The sequence below is a fragment of the Strix aluco genome, chromosome 24 (assembly GCF_031877795.1).
Source record: "Strix aluco isolate bStrAlu1 chromosome 24, bStrAlu1.hap1, whole genome shotgun sequence".
Taxonomy (NCBI): domain Eukaryota; kingdom Metazoa; phylum Chordata; class Aves; order Strigiformes; family Strigidae; genus Strix; species Strix aluco.
The window spans coordinates 8,226,922-8,246,424 of record NC_133954.1 but is presented as its reverse complement, the minus strand read 5'-3'; the positions used below and the strand labels follow the sequence as shown (position 1 = coordinate 8,246,424).

At 48.1% G+C, this 19,503-nt stretch overlaps 1 protein-coding gene across 2 annotated transcripts in view; it reads right to left on the bottom strand.

The window, feature by feature from the left end:
- Nucleotides 1-19,503, bottom strand: part of SKAP1 (src kinase associated phosphoprotein 1) — a 156,908-nt gene that overhangs the window by 54,157 nt on the left and 83,248 nt on the right. The gene's annotated exons all lie outside the window — the stretch shown is intronic.

Sequence of the window (19,503 nt, the reverse complement as noted above, 5' to 3'; positions counted from 1 at the left end):
AATTTCTGGCAATCAGCGGTGTTATACGGCAGCACAGCCCCGAGAGGCTCCGCCGAGGTCCTGGCATCGTCCCCGATTCGCATTGGCACGGCCGGGAGCAAAGTGTCCGGAGCAGGAAGGCAGGTTTGGTGATTGCGTTGCCTGTGCGGTGTTAAAACCTTTAACGGGCTCCAGATAAAGGTATTCAGGGTCCATTAACGATCTCCCAGGATTTCCCATCTTATTAGAAGAATAAGAAGTGTGCCAGCGTGCAGACCAAATATCCTAACAAAAATTAAAACTGCAGCAGCAAGAATAAAAGCGGAGGAAAATGGAAGACAAAACAAGGCTGCCTTCGCTCGGCAGCAGCGTGCCGGGGCTGACGTCTGAAGTTTATGCCCTGGAATATATGATAATAAGGTTTTATGGGAGTGAGCCCTAGGGACAGGCATTGTCTCTGTAAACAACGGACTTCAGGGAAAAGCTGAGGTTTGAGTAATGTGCTCAACCTTCACTTATGATAAAATATATATGCATATATGCAGATGTGTAGATATATGCGCATACACACCTATATACACATATAGGACAGCAAGTGCAGGAAATTATCACCCTGCTCTGCCCGCAGGACCCCCGCTGCCTGCGCCCACCCAGAGCAGAACTAGCAGCTGGAGTGAGAAACGCCTTGTCCTGGGCTGGTACAAGGTATCGAAACCAGTAACTCGGGCAGGGAGGGACCAGTTCCAGACGTGGCGCAGCCCGAAGTGGTGTGATATTCATCTGGGGGCTCTCTGGGGCAGAGCTGGACCCACGGAGATGGGCAGTATTTGCGCTGGAGTCAAATGTTTCAGGCTGTGTGAGCCTGGTGGACCCGTGAGGGGTGCAGCACCCCCAGACCCCCGGCTCAGAAGGTAAAATCTCCCCCTGGGGAGAGGGTCAGACTCCAAAAACTCCCCCTTTGAGCAGCCTTAGCGGCAGCTAGAGGGCAGCAGGCTGGGGGGGAGTTCACAGATCCCTGCTGCATGAACACCCACTTGCCAGTTGTGCGATTTCATCACGAGTACTGCAAATGTTTCCTTTAAAGCCCTGTGCTCCTGGAGTCTCGTGAATACACAACACGCAGCTTCATTTTCCTTGTAGAGGAAAGAAAAGCTTTAAAACGCAAGGGAAAAGGCAGACAACAAAGCCAGACCCCACGTTTACGACTCTTCAGAATTACGGGCAGCACCGTCTCGACCCGGAGGGCGGTGAGGGGTGAGCCAGGGGTGCACGCATCACTCCAGCTGCCTGAATCCATCTCCTGGGCAGCATGTGCTCTGAAAGCCAAACAGTCATGATTTTTCATTTTGGGGGAGGAAGAGGAGGAGGAAGAGGAAGGGGAAGAGCAGGAAAGGCTGGCTTGGGCTTTTGCAATGCTTAGAGCTGAGTTTTGCATTAGGGTCCCGGCGCGGGGAAGGAACAGCCCCACCCTGTGTGTTCCCACGCCTCCTCTCTCCAAAAGGAGAACTAAGTGATGCTGCTGGCCCTGTTCCCCCCCCACCCCAAAACACACCTGCACTGGCCCGAGAGGCCGAGGAGCACCCAGGGCTCCCTGCGCAGGATCCGTGCCTGACCCAGGGATGAACTCCACAGCCTCTCGGAGCGGAGGCAGCGATGAGTCCCCCGGGAGCGTGCCCTTCGGCGCGGCTCTCGCGTGCGGGTGGGTGACAAGAGGGGGGGAAAGGGACGGAGGCAGGCAGGAGTGGTCCTGGATAATTATGAAAATTAGATCTTTTAAACACCAGACTTTAGGCTCAATTTGGACTGACAGCTCATGAAGAGATCATCTGACGCCCTTAATGGGCGAACACGGGTTCAGCGGCTGTGTGCAATTAAATCACGCACGCTGGTGTTGTGGCTGACACGGGGCTGGGGGGGGGGGCAGGCCCAGATGTGCTGGAGGGGGTTTTAGGGACCACTCTGCATCCAACCACCCACTCTGTCCTGCAGGAACGGGGGGCAAAGGCATCGCACACACCCATGCTGTCGCCTCCTGCACCCCCCCACGCCTGCAAGCGCCCAGTGCCCAGCTCTCAGCTGGCTCAGACTTTGTTTCTGCTGGGGTAAACCCTGGGCTAATGTGCCAGTGGCCATGAGAATTTGGCCCCCCGCAGGCAATTCGTTCTTCTAACAACCCACCACCTATCCATCACCTTCACTTTGTACTTTATGCACCTTACAATAAATCAGCGGGCAAAGCCAAGACCAGAACTCGGAAGCGCCGGGGTCCCTGTTCCAGGTTTTCTGGGAAGTCTCAACAAAGGCACAATTTACCATCAAGACAGTTCCTAGTATAAAATGCCCATCACTGGAGACCCAGTGAGGAAAAGGACACGAGGGCCATGGGGGATGTGATTTACCTGCTGTGAGGCGGCAGGGACACCCCAGGGCACTGCGCTCGGGCCATCCTTACGTGCGGTGAATAACTCTGCCCCTCCGCTGGGTGCCGACGAGCCCAAAGCACTTGTGCAGCCCCGCGCAGAGCCAAAGGGGTTAACGCACACCGGGCCCCATCCTGAGCAAGAGCAGCATCTGCCCTGCCCCGAGCAATTATTCTCCACTTTCCCCATCTCTTCCAAAAGTTAGAGGCTGAGGTGGAGCAGAATAAAACCTCTCCCCTGCCTGGCACCCGCCTTCCCCAGCCCCGGCCGCCCTCCAGGCTCAGCCGGATCGGCGGCAGCGCGGCAATGAGCACCGTCCATCAGCGCCGGAGCAGGAGCGTTCGGAGGGGTGTAATTCTGCCGGAGGAGAATGGACTTCCCGAGCACATGGACCTAAACTGCAGAGAAACAGAGCCCTAAATCTCTGGCTGTAGATTTACGGCCTCCATTCTCTTTCTTTACTGCAAATACAATCCGGCAGTAATGGTCTAACACAGGAACACCATCACCAACTGGCTGATGGCTCACATAAAAGCAATGTCAACCAAAAACTATGAGTTTATAAAAGGGAACAAACCCTCAACAGTGACAAGAACATGAAACCCATTAACAATTTAAACACTCTCCATTTTTTATTCCCCACCTTGAAGCTATTACGGCTGATAGAAGGCTTCACAGCTGAGTTAACCACTTCAAGGGAGGGCTGCGCTTGCACGCACGCTCACACGCATAAAGAGTTTGCCGAGGCCGCGAGGTGGGAGGTTACGTGGTTTAAAACCACTCAGGGCTCTGCTCCTGCGAGATGCTCAACTGCCTTCCCCTCCCAGGACCTGCTCAGCATCTGGCAGGATTCGGCCGCTTGCAATTTCCAAGGCTTTTGAAAGCCGCCTAGTAACCCCAAGATACCAAAAGATTATTGCTATGGTTACTGGAGGGAAAAAAAAAATCGCAGGTGTGTTATAATTGTTTTTCCCGGAGATTTTCTTGCTGCTCTGGGTCTCTTTTGGCACCTTGTCATATTATGGAGCAAATATTTGTGGAAGCTGTTGTAGAGTCCTGGAGCCGAGCACAGAGCCAGCGTGGAGGAGAGGGGAGAGACCACCTGCTCAGAGAAACTCGTACGACACCTTCTTGGCAAGATTTTGCAGAAAATGCAGCCAAACCCCAAATATTTGGGGTGCCATTTAAAATCAGACCCAATTCAGCACCCAAGTGGTAAATGTCCCTGCGTGAGGGCTGGGTGCCTGGTGCTGGCTCCCAGCAAAGTGCAGCAAACCCACCAGGACGCTGCTCCCAGCTCTTCACTGACCCTGAAAACACCATTTTACCTCTCTAACTATCAATTTTCTCCAGCTGCAAAACAGGGATAACACCAGTTAACCTCTACTGTAAAGTGCTTGATAATCTTCAATGTAAGGCGCTCTGTCCTTACAGGAAAACGACTGTAATTTTTCCCTATTATTAGAGAAACGGGGCTGATCCTCACCCAGCCTGATTTAGACTCTCTTGCACGAGCTGCCCCAGGAGTGGGAACAGCTTCAACCCCTCCAGGTCTGTGCAAGGTGCAATGCTGTGTGCGTAGGGGATATCACTGATCATTGATCAAACCAGGTGATTGGGAAAGAGAGAGTGGTGGGGCTTGCTGGGCAGGCGGCCTCGCTGCTCCCGGCTCCCACACAAATACCCCCAGAACCCACTTTTCCGGGCTGGCTCCGTAATCTCGACCGCTGCATCCTGAATTTGAGGCCGTGGGTGCGACCTGTGCCCACGGACCCCACCGGGTCCCTGAGGCATCGCTGTCCCCTTCCTTCCTTCCTTCCTGCCCTGGCCCCAGGGCAAACAGAGGGGCAACCAGCAGGACCGCTGGGAACAGCTTGAAATCAGATCCTTGTCCCCAAATGGAAGGAAGTGACACTGGAGGCTCCTGCCATAAAGCCGGTCCCATCCTATTGAAACGCCGGCAGATGGGGCCATAAACGTTTCCTCCTCCCCTCGCTAACAGCCACCGAGGCTTCAGATTCATCTTTATCTTTATCTTGCTGTCAGGTTGTAAATGCCTCTCACTCCGTCTCTCGCAGCTGGGATGCGCCAGGCCAGTTCCCTTCCTCTTGAGGTTCATTTTAACCAACAAACAGAGGGGAAAGGAGAGGGGAAGGGTGAAATGAAAATGGGATCTGCAAGCAGAAAGGAAAGAAACCCACGCCTGCCTCATACATGGGTCTATGAAGTTTCCCGTGAGATGGAAGCAGGACCAGGAGGATCCGCCAGCAGCTCTGATGAGGCCAAAATCAAACCCACTCACAGATCCGGGCACCCCTCCATTAGCATATCTGGATCACGGGCGACGTGGCAAGGATCAATGTACCCTCTTGTTTACCTGCACCGATACGGGTTAGATATTTACACGAATAGCACGAACATCTGCAGCTTCATTAGGCAAGATAAAAGTTAAGGACTATAAACCTTTATGCTTCAAGTCGTAAAGCAGTAAGGGTCAGAAGGGAATTTCTAAATATAGGCAAGTTATTCCATCACTGTCCATTACGGGGTTTTCTTGTGACTCTCCAAAGCAGCTGGTGCTGGTCACTTGTAGGCATCGACTACTGGACGGGGTGGGCTACGAGTCTGGTGTGAGCTGGCACATCCCACATTTCCACGGTCTTCATTTTATATTGCATCCCACACTTCCACAGGCTTTGTTTTATATCTCAATCACATGCGAGGACCTCACGTAAGATCTGGGTTTGTGGTGTTATCGGGCACAAAGAGCCGCCTCTGTTTTGAGGACCTGATACTCCTCAGCTTTATACTGGAAAAGCCACGTTTAGACTCTGTAATTAATGTCCTCTTGAGCAGAATGGGGAAAACTGTCACCTTTTTGACCTAGTTTTTCTATTTGTTTGAAGATTTGGGCGGGCAGCTTGGATCACACCAGCTACTTTCCAGCTCGCAACGTTCAACTCTGGACCAGAAGGGACATGAGCGTTTCTGCCGGAGGAACAGGGCATTCAGAAACCGCTGGAGCTCGCCCATCCTTGGCCGCACACACAGGCATTCCTGGGGCTGGTGCTTTCCCACTCATTAAAAACTCGGGCCACAAAACCTTGAGTCTGAATTCCACAGCCTAATTCTCTACTTTTTAAATGCCGAGCATTAATTTTCCATCCTAGCCTGCTGCCATAGCCACCTTCTTATGACAGACACGCCACAAAACCAAAACCCCATACAGCCGCCCCTCCACGCACTCCTGGAGTAACCAGGTCAGAGCAGGCAGAGACTTGTCTGGGGCCATACATCAAACTGCAGCTGAGTCGGGACCGGGGGCCAGCAACCCCTACCCTAAACACCGCATTTCCGCAGTCAGCACCAAACTAAACAGGAAAGGAAGCCTGAGCAGCATACGGATACGTTCAGCCTCCACCATCCCACGAGCAGGAGAAGCCTGACAAGATGATGGCGCTTTTGACCCCTGCGATATTTGTAGCAAGGAGGTGATCCTCTGCAACAAAGCTGCAATCGGATGGGAGACACCGTGCTTCAAAGAACAAATTCAGGGCGAAGCAGTTAAAACCCCCTAACTAATAATAATAGTGACAGGCTGACATTAATTAGGACAAGTGGACTCTTGTTCAAACAGTTTACTAAATGTTGCTTCGTCCTGCCCGGGGAATGGATGCTCTGGACTGTTTTATTACACTGGACCTTGACCTTTGATTTTATGAACAGTGTGTTTTGGAGGTATCCTGGCTAAAAGGGTGAAAGTTTTGTAGGAGGAAACGAGCTGACAACACTCCTCCGCTGAAGCCCTAACACAGGATGCTCCAGCTCAGCCCTGCATCTCGGCGCCTGCCCGAATGGCTGCACGGCCATGGGGAAGCCAAGCCTCCACGGGTCCTGGCAAGAGAAAAGCTGCAAACTAAGGCACATCCACCACTTTTGCCAGGATAAAATGAGTTTTAAGGACCTAAGGACCGGCTGTGTCTCGCAAGAGGATAACTGGCATTTTAAGGCCCCTTGTATCTGGCATCAGATGCGTCTCAGCTCCGCTCGGGGAGTTGCAGGAGCTGCTCCAGGAGCTCCTGCCGGAGAGCCCAACGCTTCTCCCTCGGTCCATTGACACATCAACGAGCTTTATGCTGAAGTTTCCCATACTGACTCCCTTTGGCATCAAGTCCACCACAAAAATGATGGATTTTTTACATCCAGCTATTTTTTCCTAATATTTTATGCAAAGCAATAAAGCTTGGGTATGCTTCTGCCGCAGTGGTGCCTGGAAAGGTGACCCATCATGTGTGGGGTCAGCCTGCACCAGGACAGCTCACACAAGATGGGGATCATTAAATAACTACCTTTTCCAAGTTGCTCTGACCAGTCTTTCCCACCACGGGCTGGAAACACGACAAATGCAAAGCTCTCTCCACCTTGGAAGCTTTGAGGGCTTGTCCCCTTGAATGTTTAATAAAGATGTTTTTTAAAGAAAAGAGTGTAAACACGGAGGAATTTATTTTTATCTTTTTAATTGTGGGAGCCTGCTCTGCGTTTGTGTTTTCCAGGATTAACAGCCAGAGCTGGAGCTCTCCGTTTTCTAAGTCTTCTAATTCTACTAAACATCCGCTACCCTGAAAGGACTCCACAGAATCCCATAAAACATTATTTATCTGTGTGCGTTAGCTGCACGATACTGTAATTTCCAGAATAAATGCTGGGTGTAAATTGTTGTTTATGTTGGAGTCTGACTGTCTTTACGAGAAACAAAGTGAAAACTGAATCTTCACAGCTTTATTTCTTCCGCTGAAACCTCTTCTGCAGAAGGAGAAATGCCTGGTGGAGCGCCTTAATGGATGGCTGTAAAGATTGTTGGGTTAAAACAAAGTACAGGGAATCACCTTCATCCCCCCCTTTTACTGCCAAATCCTCAGCTGGTGTAAATTGGTGTAGCTCCAGTGACTTTGGTTCATCTGGCCCACGAGTGTCATTTAAATCAAGCTAAATTAAAGTGAAAGCAGCACCATTCACATGGTTCTAATTAAAGGCCCATCAACGTTTCTATCGCAAACTCTGGCTGGTTAAAAACACTTATTTTCACACCAGTGTCCAGCCCCAGGCTGCAGGCAGTGACCCCAGCATCTCCTGGGTATCTGCGCCCCACCCTTGCAAGGGCTGTGAAGATGCTGTAAGGTACCTCACTCCGAAACGGGTACCACAACTGATTCTTTGGGGATAAGCATCTTCCGAAGAGTCTGATCAGACTCCAGGAAGGACTTTGGTGCAGGACCTGTCCTCACTGCTCATCACGCAGCTGCTGTGGAGGGCCAGTCCTGTGCTGTCTAAAGCCTGGACTCACCTCATTTAACTTTTGATACCCACGTGAGATGTCTCTATTAGTAAAAACGCCTCCTCCTCTTGCCAGATGCAGACCTCTACCCGGGGATGCCTCGCTCTGCCCCAAGGTCTCAGGGTCTTCACCCAGGCTCCTGCCTGACGACCTCAAGTGAGGGGGGATGAATCTGAGTATCAACTACAGAAATGGAGAAGCTTGGCCTTCATCCCGACTTTCCCCTCTGGTCGATGCTTTATTTTAGTCCCATGGGGTGAGAAGTGCTTGCTAGATACAACGGCGCAAACTCAGCTGGGATGGAGCTTAGTTGGGAGGACGCAGCTTGGGCCAGGAGCCTTGGAGACGTGGCTTTGTGCATGGCACCCAACTGGTGGTGGCACTGCGGGGACTTCACTGCTCTCTCCCATCTGCACTGGCCTTACGTGCCCGGCCTGGGAGCGTTTCTGGGCCGGGGCTGCCTTGAACTTGTGCCTGCACTGAGGCACCGGCTGTAACACAGCTCACGCAGGCAGGACCTGCAGCAAAGGGGACGTGCCACCAACCATGGGCAGCAGAAAACACCTTCAACCACACAAAACACCAAGTGGGACAGAGCTCATGCTGCTCCCAGCTCCCGAAAACTTTGTCCTTCAGTGTTGTCAGCGAACACCCGCTGTTAATGGTGTGCAGAGCCAGGAGGAGGTGGCAGAGGCTCTGCCCCGAGCTCCTCGCACCATCCTTGGGCTGGGTGACCCCCAAAAGCTCCTGGGCTGCCCCACGGGAGAAGGTAAAGGCCAACATTTTCCATACCACAGGACTAACCTGGACCCTGGCAGGTCCTTTCCATGAGGACATCAGGCCTCTGTTCATCCCTTCTCTGCTTTGAGAAGGAGCCCCAGGAGGGACACGAGCCCCCCAGCATCCTGGTCCCCAGGGTGCTGCAGAAACGGCCGTCACCACTCTGCCGCAAGCGGCAGAAGATCAAAGTTCAGAGAAACTTTTGATGAAGTGCTCTGGCAGGCCCATCATCAGGAAGCAAGAAAGGTCAGAGAGTGGAAAAAATAATAAGAAAATATAACTGCTTTCTTATGAGGAAAATATTATGAGTTCTTCCCCTTTTTCAGCTTTTATGGAAGGAGATTCTGCCAGTTCCCTCAGAAAAAAAGAAGAAAAAGTAGTTTTAAAATGAGATTATGCACCTTCAGGGTGCCATTAGGAAGTTTTACTGTACTGAGATGACATGAAAGCTCTGGAATTAATATCCCTGAGATGCTTCAAACCTGCAATAGCAATTATTGTACTACGTGTCCCTGGATAAATAATAGGGCCATTCAGCTAATTAGCTTCAATGATTTCAGCTCCCTGTAAATTCTCTCTCACTCGGCTATAAAAATAACACTAGGCAAACTTTTGGTAACAGAAACTTCTTTCAGGGAAAAAAAAAATAAGGGGGTTCCCCCAGCTCCTAATTCATAACTGCTGTCATGGTAGCGGTGCGATTCCAAGGACTGGAAATATTAATAGGCTATAATAGAAAATATAAAAGGAGAACCATTATTAATTGCCATTTACTGGTAATAAACCTATCGCACCAATTTCTGCCCGCGCACATGTGCAACCCCATTAATTTCAATGGGGCTGCACGTGTTAATTGAGAGCAGAATTTAGTCCACTGGTTGTAATTAATTAATCAAGTTTTCAGTATGGTTTGCATACTTTAAATCTTTTCTTTTTTTTTTTTTTTTTTTTTAATTATTTTACGTCTTCACATTTCTCTAGCTTTGACTTATGCAACAGGGGCTTCGCTCTCCACCAGCCTGTGATTTACTCCGGGGAAGAACGGGGTTTTATCCTGCTACTGCTCGTTTTGCACGGGGTAAATTCACCACCATGGATCAGACCCCGTGAAACCGTCACACACAGACCTGCCCTAAACGCTGCTCTGAATTATTTGGGCCACATTCTGACCTACACCAGCACCCCTTGACCCCAGGCACCTGCTGTCCCCCGGGACTGCCACACCACACCGATATCCACCAGTTTCTGGGTGTTTGGAGCAATAAAGCAACACTTTGAACCAGAGGCACAACTGCCTGCACCTACTTTTAAGCCCTGATGCACTGAGAAATTTAAAGTACTGGCAAATTCCCATCTAATTTCATTCACAGAGTTAAGCACGTAGTTAAGTATTTCCTTTAGAGCCTGTGCAGTTCTGCCTGTAAAAGGGAATGCTGTGATAATGATTTGTTGTGGGGTTTTTTAAGGCTAAAACATGAAACAAGCTTTAAAGGCCAAGTCTTAATACGGATTATCATACCTCCCTCCTGGATCACAGGTGACCATGAGGGGACGTGGCCACTGCCTTTTGCCAAAGACCTCGATATCTACAATGGGATGAAAATATTTGTGTTTCTGATTTGGAATAAACCTGATTTCCAACATAGCAACTAAGCAAAACAAAGCAAGGGCGCAGAGAATTTTAGAAAGACAGGAAAAAAAAAATTAAAATAAGCAGCTTCCCAGACCAGAATTTTTTTGTGTGATAAAAAACAAGCAATGAGTTTGAATTTAAAAAAATGAGTGTACGCTCAAACCCCTCATAGTGGGATCCCTTGAAAGTCCTAAGTACTGAAGGAGCTGAGTACTTCCCAGGATGAGAAAAGACCCCGCAGAGCCAGGTGATGAGCAGTTTCCAGCAGAATACAGCCCAAAAGGCTTGGTCACGCCGTGCCACGCCGCAGCCTGGAAAGCCCAAAGGCTCCTGCAAAAGCCCAAGGGAAGGTGAGAAGCCCAGGAGCTGGTGGCCACGAGTCGGGGCAGCTCAAGCCACCATGTCCCCTCGTCCCGGGGTGACACCAGCGGCTCGTGGCCGTGCTCTGCGCTGGCCCTGCACACAGACCCGGGCTGAAAGAGGGATATAAAAACAAAGCGATTCCTCTAAATGGAAATTTATCTCCGGCATCCCCCTGCGTCAGCGCGGCGGCACTTTCCATCTCAGCACTCGACATTATGGCCCTTGGTGGTAATATTAATAATAATGCTGTGATCAGACACCACACCATCCTTAAAGAACTGACCCAATGTTATTTTAACGCTCTCAAATCCCTTTCTCCTTGCTCCCTGTTCGCTGCGCGGCCGCTGCGCTGCCTGCAAATACATTTCACTTTCGGTGGGATCTACACACTCAGCTGATGAGAAATCCAGACACCTCGCTCGCCGAGGATGGGAAGTCATAACATTTGTTTTGGAAATTTATTTTAGCCAATATTTCTCAATAAAATAAATTGTATAAATGAAATCAGACTGACACCGCAATATTTCCTAACTAGCTGGCGTCTCCCTGCAGCACTCAGGGACCGTCAGAAATTTTTCCCTGAGGTTTTCCCCGTTTATTTTATTTATTTTTATAAAGTAGGGGGAATGTGTGAAGGTTTTCGCACAGCATATTTTTTTCAAATCAATGCAAACTTCATTACATAATAAGCACGTTTTGCTTGTTTCACCGTGACACGTGTCTCCTGTTTGAGGCATGATTGTTATATATTCTGATACCATTTTGACTAATATGACAGGTTAAAAAAATTAAAAGACAGTCCTGAAAATAATTAATTTGTTGCCCTCAACACCTTTAGAGGTCTGTGGAATTTGAAATTCCCTTGTAAGATTCAAGCCCAGGTTTGGATGAGTAAAATTGCCTTTTATTTTTAAGCCTGGTATTGAGTTCTGGTCACTGCAATCAAGATCAGAAATGATTTTTGCATGGGCCACACTCTCAGTTGTATGCACTGCAAAAAAATTAGCTTAAGGAAGAAGGAAACTGAGCATGGCAAAGACGCGTTAAAAAAATCTGTGCAGATCAACACCACCAACAGGGATTTAAACCAGCCAAGCCCTGGGACCAGACACCAGCAGAGCACTTGAGTTGGAGAATCACTAAAATCCAGATTTAATCTACCATGGCGGGAAACGGGACCTTCATTTAACACATGTTCATCAGCACATTGAAGTCAAGAAGACTTCACTGTATCTTTGCTGACCTGGGAGCTGCCTGCAGCCCGGGGCTGCTACAGGAACAAGCTGTTGGTTAAAGCACAAGACAGAAGGAGGAATGTGTTTTCTCCTTTACTTTGCAGAGAAGCAAACAAAATCCCAGCCAGGTTGAGGTCATTTAGACCAGGCCTACACTGAGCTTTGGTGGTGTAAGACCCTGGGCTGCTCTACCACCGCTTGGTCTCCCCAAGGGAGAAGGTCTGGGCAGGAGCATCCTCCAGGCTGGAGGGGCAGCAGAGCTGATTTGCTTTTCTCCTCCACACCTAGAAGGGGAACATCCAGAAAAGGGAACATCCAAACCGCGTTATCACTCACTACGAGGTCTCTCCTCCACACTCAAGGACCAGCCCATGTCCATCGTCCCTATTACTCCAGCTACAGCCACGTGAAACTCAAGGCATAAACCTGGAGGAAAATTGCGGCGTGGCAGCTGTGCGCCCGGCAGCAGGCTGAGCGCTCGGCAGCGTGAGAAATGAGCAGGCTGTGCATTGAAAAGCAAGTGCTGGAAAAACGTGACAAATTTAGCCCTAATTCTTCAAGGGTTTATATTTGTCACTATTGGGGTTAAATTGCTTTCAAGGGGTTGCATTATGTGGATACAGCTTTTGAAAAGGAGGACAAGCTGAAATGCCTCATGTTGACCCATTCATGTACCCATGGCCTTAATCTAAACTTTCCTGGATCTCATTCTATGAATAATTATACACACAGGAGGGCAGCTCATCAGCTGGCGTAAACTGGCTTAACTCCACCAAAGTAATTGGAGAACAGGCCAGAATACTGTTTCCAGACATGGTACGATGCCACTGGGGTTGAGCAGGCAGCGCACGAGGGCTGCAGGCAGGAGTCCGGGGTTTTATCACCGCTTTGGGATCAGCTCTGGTCCAACGGATTACGAGCCAGGACGCCTGCACGCTTTTGTCAGCTCCATGTGGGTCTTCTGAGCTTGCTTAATTCAGTTCACTCCTCTTTAACTTCAGTCTCCCCTTTTTTTTTTTTTTTACAGTAAAATAACAGTACTGTCATCTTGAAAAAGCAGCTGGAATTGTGTGGTTAAAAAAAAAAAAAAAAAGGCCTAACTCTCTGAGCATTGCTGCGTATCACTATTTATTCTTTATATTAAGACATTGATGTGTGGCCAGCTCTGCTCACAGGCACCCTCCCTTTTACCTCCCCAAATCCACTTTCAGCCTCAGTTTCTTGCACACACTCTCATACTGTCCTGACCCACCAAAACCAGGGGTATGCACCAGATAACGCCACTCCTGACTTGAATTCCCAAAAAGCATCTTCCCGGGACCCAGATCGAATTCCCAGCGCCCTTCGCAAGAGCTTCACCCAGGTGACACCTCGGCGTCAGGGCCTGCACGAGGCAGCCAAGCCGGCGGTATCCTATGGATGTGGAAAATCTATCTGTGTGTGGAGGGGCTCCGCACGGAGGGATGGGGGCAGCAGGGACAGGCTGTGTCTCCATCCCTCCTCCGCTCCACCTGGATGGAGAGATTTAGTCCCACAGCCAGAATCAGAGAGTATCGCAGACTGCTCATCTCACCAATCAATTTTTACGGCTGGAGAGGATAATAATGGTAATATCAGTATAAAAAAAACCCCGCAATGACCCATAACAGTAACGTATTACAGCTCCTTTTAAATAACTGTGCTAGCTGCAGTTTCTTTGTTTCTCCGGCAGCAGACAAGCCGAGATGCTGGAACCACTTCTGCATCTCTGGGATGGGCAAGAGCTCCCAAACCGAGGAGGACGCGTTGGGATGGGGGTGGGCGCGTGGGGACGAGCGACACAGCCGCCGTGGGACAAGGGCTGGGAGGGGAGGGTGGGATAACAGAGGGGAGCGCTCCCCCCGCCCCAAGGCAACACCAGCTCAACCTGGAAAAATTTAGGCTGAGATTTAGTTCTGTCCTTGTTCCCATGGCCCAGCAGAGCCGTCCTCTGCGGCGGGTCCTTTCGCTACTGCGAGAGACGAAGGCACGGCGTGCCCGACCACAGCTGTAAGCCAGTGAAGCAGAATGCGCAGCTTAATTTCCAACACCCCCCAACCATATGCTGCGTCGGGAAAACCTGAAGACAGAGCATTTTACTGTAACACTGGGCACCAAAAGAGAGCGCGTTCCCTAGAGCCAACAGACATTTACTGTGGTTTATTGGTACTGTAGGAAGCAAACTTCTCACTTGCCGTATGCAAGACAAAAAGTTAAAACACAAAACTCCCCGCACCTTCACTCCCGAAAGTCCGGGGGGAGGACAGGGCTTATTTTATGGTGGGATGTTACAAACCCCGCTGAAGGGAAGACTGAACAGCTTTTCATTTCAGGCATTTGGTAACAGGAGGAAGAACTACGCAGGATTTAGGTTTGTTGGGATGGGAGGAAGAAAATTAAAGCCGCTGCTACTTTCTTTGCATGACATTACTTCAAAGTAATTAGCTTAGCTGTTCAGATCTCCACAAAAAGCTCCTTAAAATACTGGACTTGATTTTGAAGTATAATAAAGCACTTTTATGCTTTCATGTAAAAGGACCTTACAGCCGCCCTCAACCTTAAGCACATCATTAGCCCCACAGTACCTGGTACCCAACGCTCCCAGACCTCCCATGCAGCATCGTAGCCCTGTCCAAAAGTGCTGTTTTCTTCCAGCCACTATTTCATGCAAATACTTAAAAATTTTTAGAACTGTTGTTTAGAGGGTTGAAGCCCTTTTTTTCTTTCATTTAAAAGCAGGACCAGATCCAGAGTATTGCTATTTACTTCACCGGCGTTGCCTCAGGTCTACGCTTGTGTAACAGCAACAGCAGAGCTGAGTCCAAACCACGCAAAAGAGATTTAAAAACAAACGGGCAAGATGAGAATGTGACAAGACACACACAAAACCACACACACACACACATATACACGGCGTGCCTGAAGCTCCTGTGCTCCCTGGTCCTAGCTCCAAACTCTCGCTTGCCCTCACAAACCCTACTAATGCACTAATTTGCCATGGATATTATTTTAAACGATGCTTCCGAGTGACCCTCAAATTTGCACACACAATAAAATCTAATCTGCATCTGCAGGCTGTGAAATGGTGTGGGGACGCCGGGGCGTTCGCTTCATACAATCCCCCGTACGTACGCGCACCATTTTTCAGGGAGGAAACCTGGAGCCCGTTTTTTGGCAGATAATACCCGTCTGCTTCTTCCCACAAGCATCCCCAAAACCAGAGGCCGAACCAGGCTGAAAGAGCTGCTTCGGCAGCGGCAATCAGGCTGAACGGGAGAGAAGAAAATGTAAGAGAAGGGATGTTAAAACAGCCCTGAAATGTGCTGCTTTAGATGGACTTCTCTGCAAGTGCTCTTTTTAATCCTGCGTCTGGTTCCTCTGTTTTCTGTACACCAACCCCTAGATTGTTAATTCTCTCTCTCTCTCATAATATTTGCTTAATTTCAGAATATTTCCCCAGCCCTAATTTGGCACAGTACACGCCCCACATAACCACAAAGAAATCCTGCCAACAGGGGATTTAGACTTTTCTCAAATTCCCCCAAACACCCTCAGCCCCAAGCCAGAGCCCGCTCCCAGACGTGTCTCAGGATCCGACCCCCTTTTCACCGTGGCGGGGTCACCCTTCAATCCCACCGGGACATGGAAACGGGGTACAGCCCCCCCAGACTCCCCTTGCTCCAGGTGCTTTCCTGGTATCATTTTGAGCACTTAATTCCTAACAAATAACGAAGCCGGAGCAGGAGGATTTCGTTAGCGCAGAGGAGTGGGTGCTGCTTCGTTGTGTCACCTCCACCGGTGTCACCAATAAACCAGTAAATGCTGCTGGGGACCCATTATGGAGGCATTTAAATGAAAAAGCAAATGGGGTGTCCATGCTGCGAAGGCAGGTATTAAATATATAAGCGGACCATTTAAACCCGTCTGCTGCTAATACCTGCAAGTGCACGGAGAACCTGAAGCACAGGTACATCTCAGCTCTGTGAAAAACAACTCAATTTCGCACAGGAAGATCTTACTCAAGAATTCCCTTATGCAAAAATTTTAGAGTGGGGAAAAAAGTTCCTTTTATTTATGTATTTAGTCTCTAATGATCGTATGTGGGAGAGAGAGAGGAAAAAAAAAGTGTTTATTTTAATCAAACCCAGAATATTTAAGCAGCTGAAATGGGTTTATTTTTCATGTTAAAAAGGGACATTTTGAAAACATTCCACGAAACAAAAAAAATCAACCCAAAATGCCTTGATCACAAAATAAATTATTTAGCTCTTATATAAACCCCGGCATGAAACGACAAACATTTTTGTCACTTTTGCACAGCCCTGATTACCGTGCATTATGCTTTCTAACAGCTTTTCCTAGCATCATCACTAATGGATTTTATAACATGCTTTATAACAGGTTATTAAGGAATATGGCTATAGCTGGTAATCGCTGTATAATATGAATAAAGCATTTAAGAAACGGCCCCTTCATTTAAACTGTTAACTGGGAAAACTGTCGCATTATAAATAACAGAAGTGAGAGGCATTTCTAGGGAGGGCTTCCTTCTCCAGCCCTGCAAAAATGTGTATTTGCACATTTCTTCCTCTTTTTTTTTTTTTTTTTTTTTAAGAGTTAAACCTGCTCATTCATCATTATTCTTAAAACCTACTTTTGCTGCGATGCCCACAAGAAGCGAATCCCTCGAGACTATTTTCTTTTATATGATGAGTCATTTATTTTATACAATGGTATCATAAATTTTAAAAAAGTTCAAGCGCGCTGTGCATGGGCCATTGCCAAGTAACCGTGTCATCTCACGGCTGTGTTTACGGTCTCTCCTTCCCCACACCTCACTGTTTTGTCATCCCGTCACTGAATCATTTCGGGCTTGATCCTGCTCCCATTTAAGTCAATGGCAAAATTCCCATTGACGTCAATATGAACAAGAAAGGAGCTATCTGGGAGCGAGATGATATATGGATGTGGATGTATATATCAAACCACGGCCCGATGTTGAGTATCTAACTAATAATAAAAAATTACAGTCTGCTGTGATAGTAAGGGAATAGTAGGTGGGCTTGGGGAAGTGAGGAATAAAATTACCATCATAATTGGGCAGGTATTTATAAATCTGCATCCTGGAGGGGTTTTTAAATGTCCGTCAAAAATAAAAAATATCGACTCCCCCAGCTAAGAGCCTGGGTGCGGGGTTCTGCCGAGCGCCCACCCTGGTCCTGCGGGTGCTCCTGTATCCCGCATCCTACATCCCGCATCCTACATCCCGCATCCTGCATCCCGCATCCTACATCCCGCATCCCGCATCGCCCCGGCGGGTGCGTGTCAGTCCCGGCTCTGCAAGCAGGTGGCAGTGGCGACATTTCCCGACGAGGCTTCTCAGCTGGAAATGTCCAAAGCGGGGAGAAGAGGGGGGAGAATAACCCTCACCCAGGAACAAACACACAAAAATAAATAACATCTCGAAACGTTAACTTCTTTCCCTCTATCAGATCATTGTTAACAGCTAATAAAATATCAGTCTGCAGGGACACGAGATATAACCAATACCCTAATAAAGAGAGTCAAAGAAAGGAAATTAGATCTGCCGGGTTTTTATACCATTCGAATAAAGTGATGGATCTGAAGATTTGGACAATCGTTGCCTAAAAAATTAAAAGTGGAGCCTGCGCGTGCCAGCAGGCTGCTGAGGCACGGAGAGCCGGGACGTGGCTCCGCCGCAGATCAGATTTCCTCCTGTTCTAACTATTGGTTAATGTTTTTAAAAAGGGCCCATTAGCAAATGCCACATGTAAAATGATTCATTGGTGGAAACCCATATGAAAAAGTATTACGGTCTCTGCTCCTATATTGCGATGTAATTAATATCAATTGAATTAATCATAGTGTGTTAAGTGAAATGTTATTAAACAATGCACGCGCGCAAACATCATGGCATCCCCCTTCAGACAAAATGTAACGTTTTCAATATTTGCCTGCAGCTGACAACAATAAATCCTCTTAAATTTGCCTTCCAAGGTCAGCAAGTGCGGGAGATGCATGTATATGATTTTCTAGTTTACCTGCTAAGGAGAGAGAGGGGTCAGTAAATTATACTCCCAATTCAGCCTAATTGAATAGACTAGTGGACGTCAGACTCGAAACTGGAGGGAGCATGAGGACATACTTGACAACATATATCTGTCACCAAAGACAAGAAGAGACAGGTAAATGGACTGACAGAGGGGAAAGATATACCACACGTATAATAACCACCATGTGATGAGAAGAACAAGTGTTAAAGGAAGAATAACAGAGCCACCTCCACTATCTGGAAAGCAACTTCACTCATTTTTTTAATTAGTGGAACCTGCAGCTGACAAGGGAGGGCAAGATTGAAGACTCGCTGGAAGCTCATTACATATTCTCATCCTGAAATGGGTGGCAAGAGGCAATGTTTTTAAGCAAACCCAGTTGTGTTTCTCTGAAGCAGGACAACTTCCAGGATTTGCCAAATGGGCAAAGAATGACAGGTTGATGTTTTTGAGAAAAATGGATTCCCACTGCAAATCTGTTAGAGCAGCCAAAGCAGCAACCCAGGGATTACACAGTGTTTGCTCTTGTATGGGGCTTTTATGCATAGGTTTCAAGGTTCTTTATATGAGAAGGTTTAATGGCATTAATCCCGTTTCACAGATAGAGAAAGCGAGGCAAAGTCATTTGCTCAAAATTACTCAGTTGAGACCAAGAACCAATTGCTCTGCCGACTGCTCCCGAGCCTGAACCGAAGGGATGAGCAGAGAGGAGCAGCAAAGCAGATGAAGTACGGTGAGGAGCGGACTGATGAGCGAGGAGGGGAGATGAGGTGTTTGTGGGAGAACTCCAAGTTGGGTCTTTTCATAAGTCTGATCCAGTGATCCCAAAATCACTGTCCTAGGCCTTAGAAAAAGTAATAGAGCGACAGCGGTATAGGGATCGACGAGATGAAGGAAAACTAGGAACTAGTATCCTATTATATTATTGCAGCAGTGCAGAAATACAACAAATATACTTGTCTTTTTAGAAGAGGGGCCAGAAAAAGTTGGGTGAGTCTTCACAGACAAGCTGGTTTTCCACAGCAGAAGCTCTTTGAGTTGGGAATTTTTCCTTACATTTAGCAGCTCCTGCCAGAGCACATCAAAACACAGTAGAAATGTTAACAAGTTACTCCTGGGAAAAGGGAGAGTAGGAAGAGGAACGTTGAACGTTGTCAACCAGTTTAATCAATGAGCAAACCAAGGCAAAACATCTTCCACTCTTGTCTCAAACTCACCAGCAGAGCTCAAAGAGAAACCAGCAATCTTAACTATGAATCTCATTTTAAGCCGCAAGAAAATATATCTGCTTGCAGTACTACACAGCTCGCTGTGATGGAGCCCATACGCTTCATATCTTTCACTGTGCCATTAACAGCAGTGTTCAAACTAATGTTTTCAACAGTGTTCTGGTGAACAGCTGATTAAGCATCTTTTAGTTGCCCAGCAGTCCCGTGCCCTTCCCAAAATAGCCTGGTCCCGATAAAATGTTAGAGACTCTTGAAGACAAAGTGCAACCTTGAATGGACAGCAATGGCAAGCCTACTTGACAGTCAACATAATTTTAAATATCAGGACTAGAAGATCAGAAAACTGCTGATGGGATAACAGGACGTTCTGGCGTTGACAGATGGCAGAATGGAGGCTGAAATCAAGACTGCAAAGCATCCTTAAATCCAAATACCAC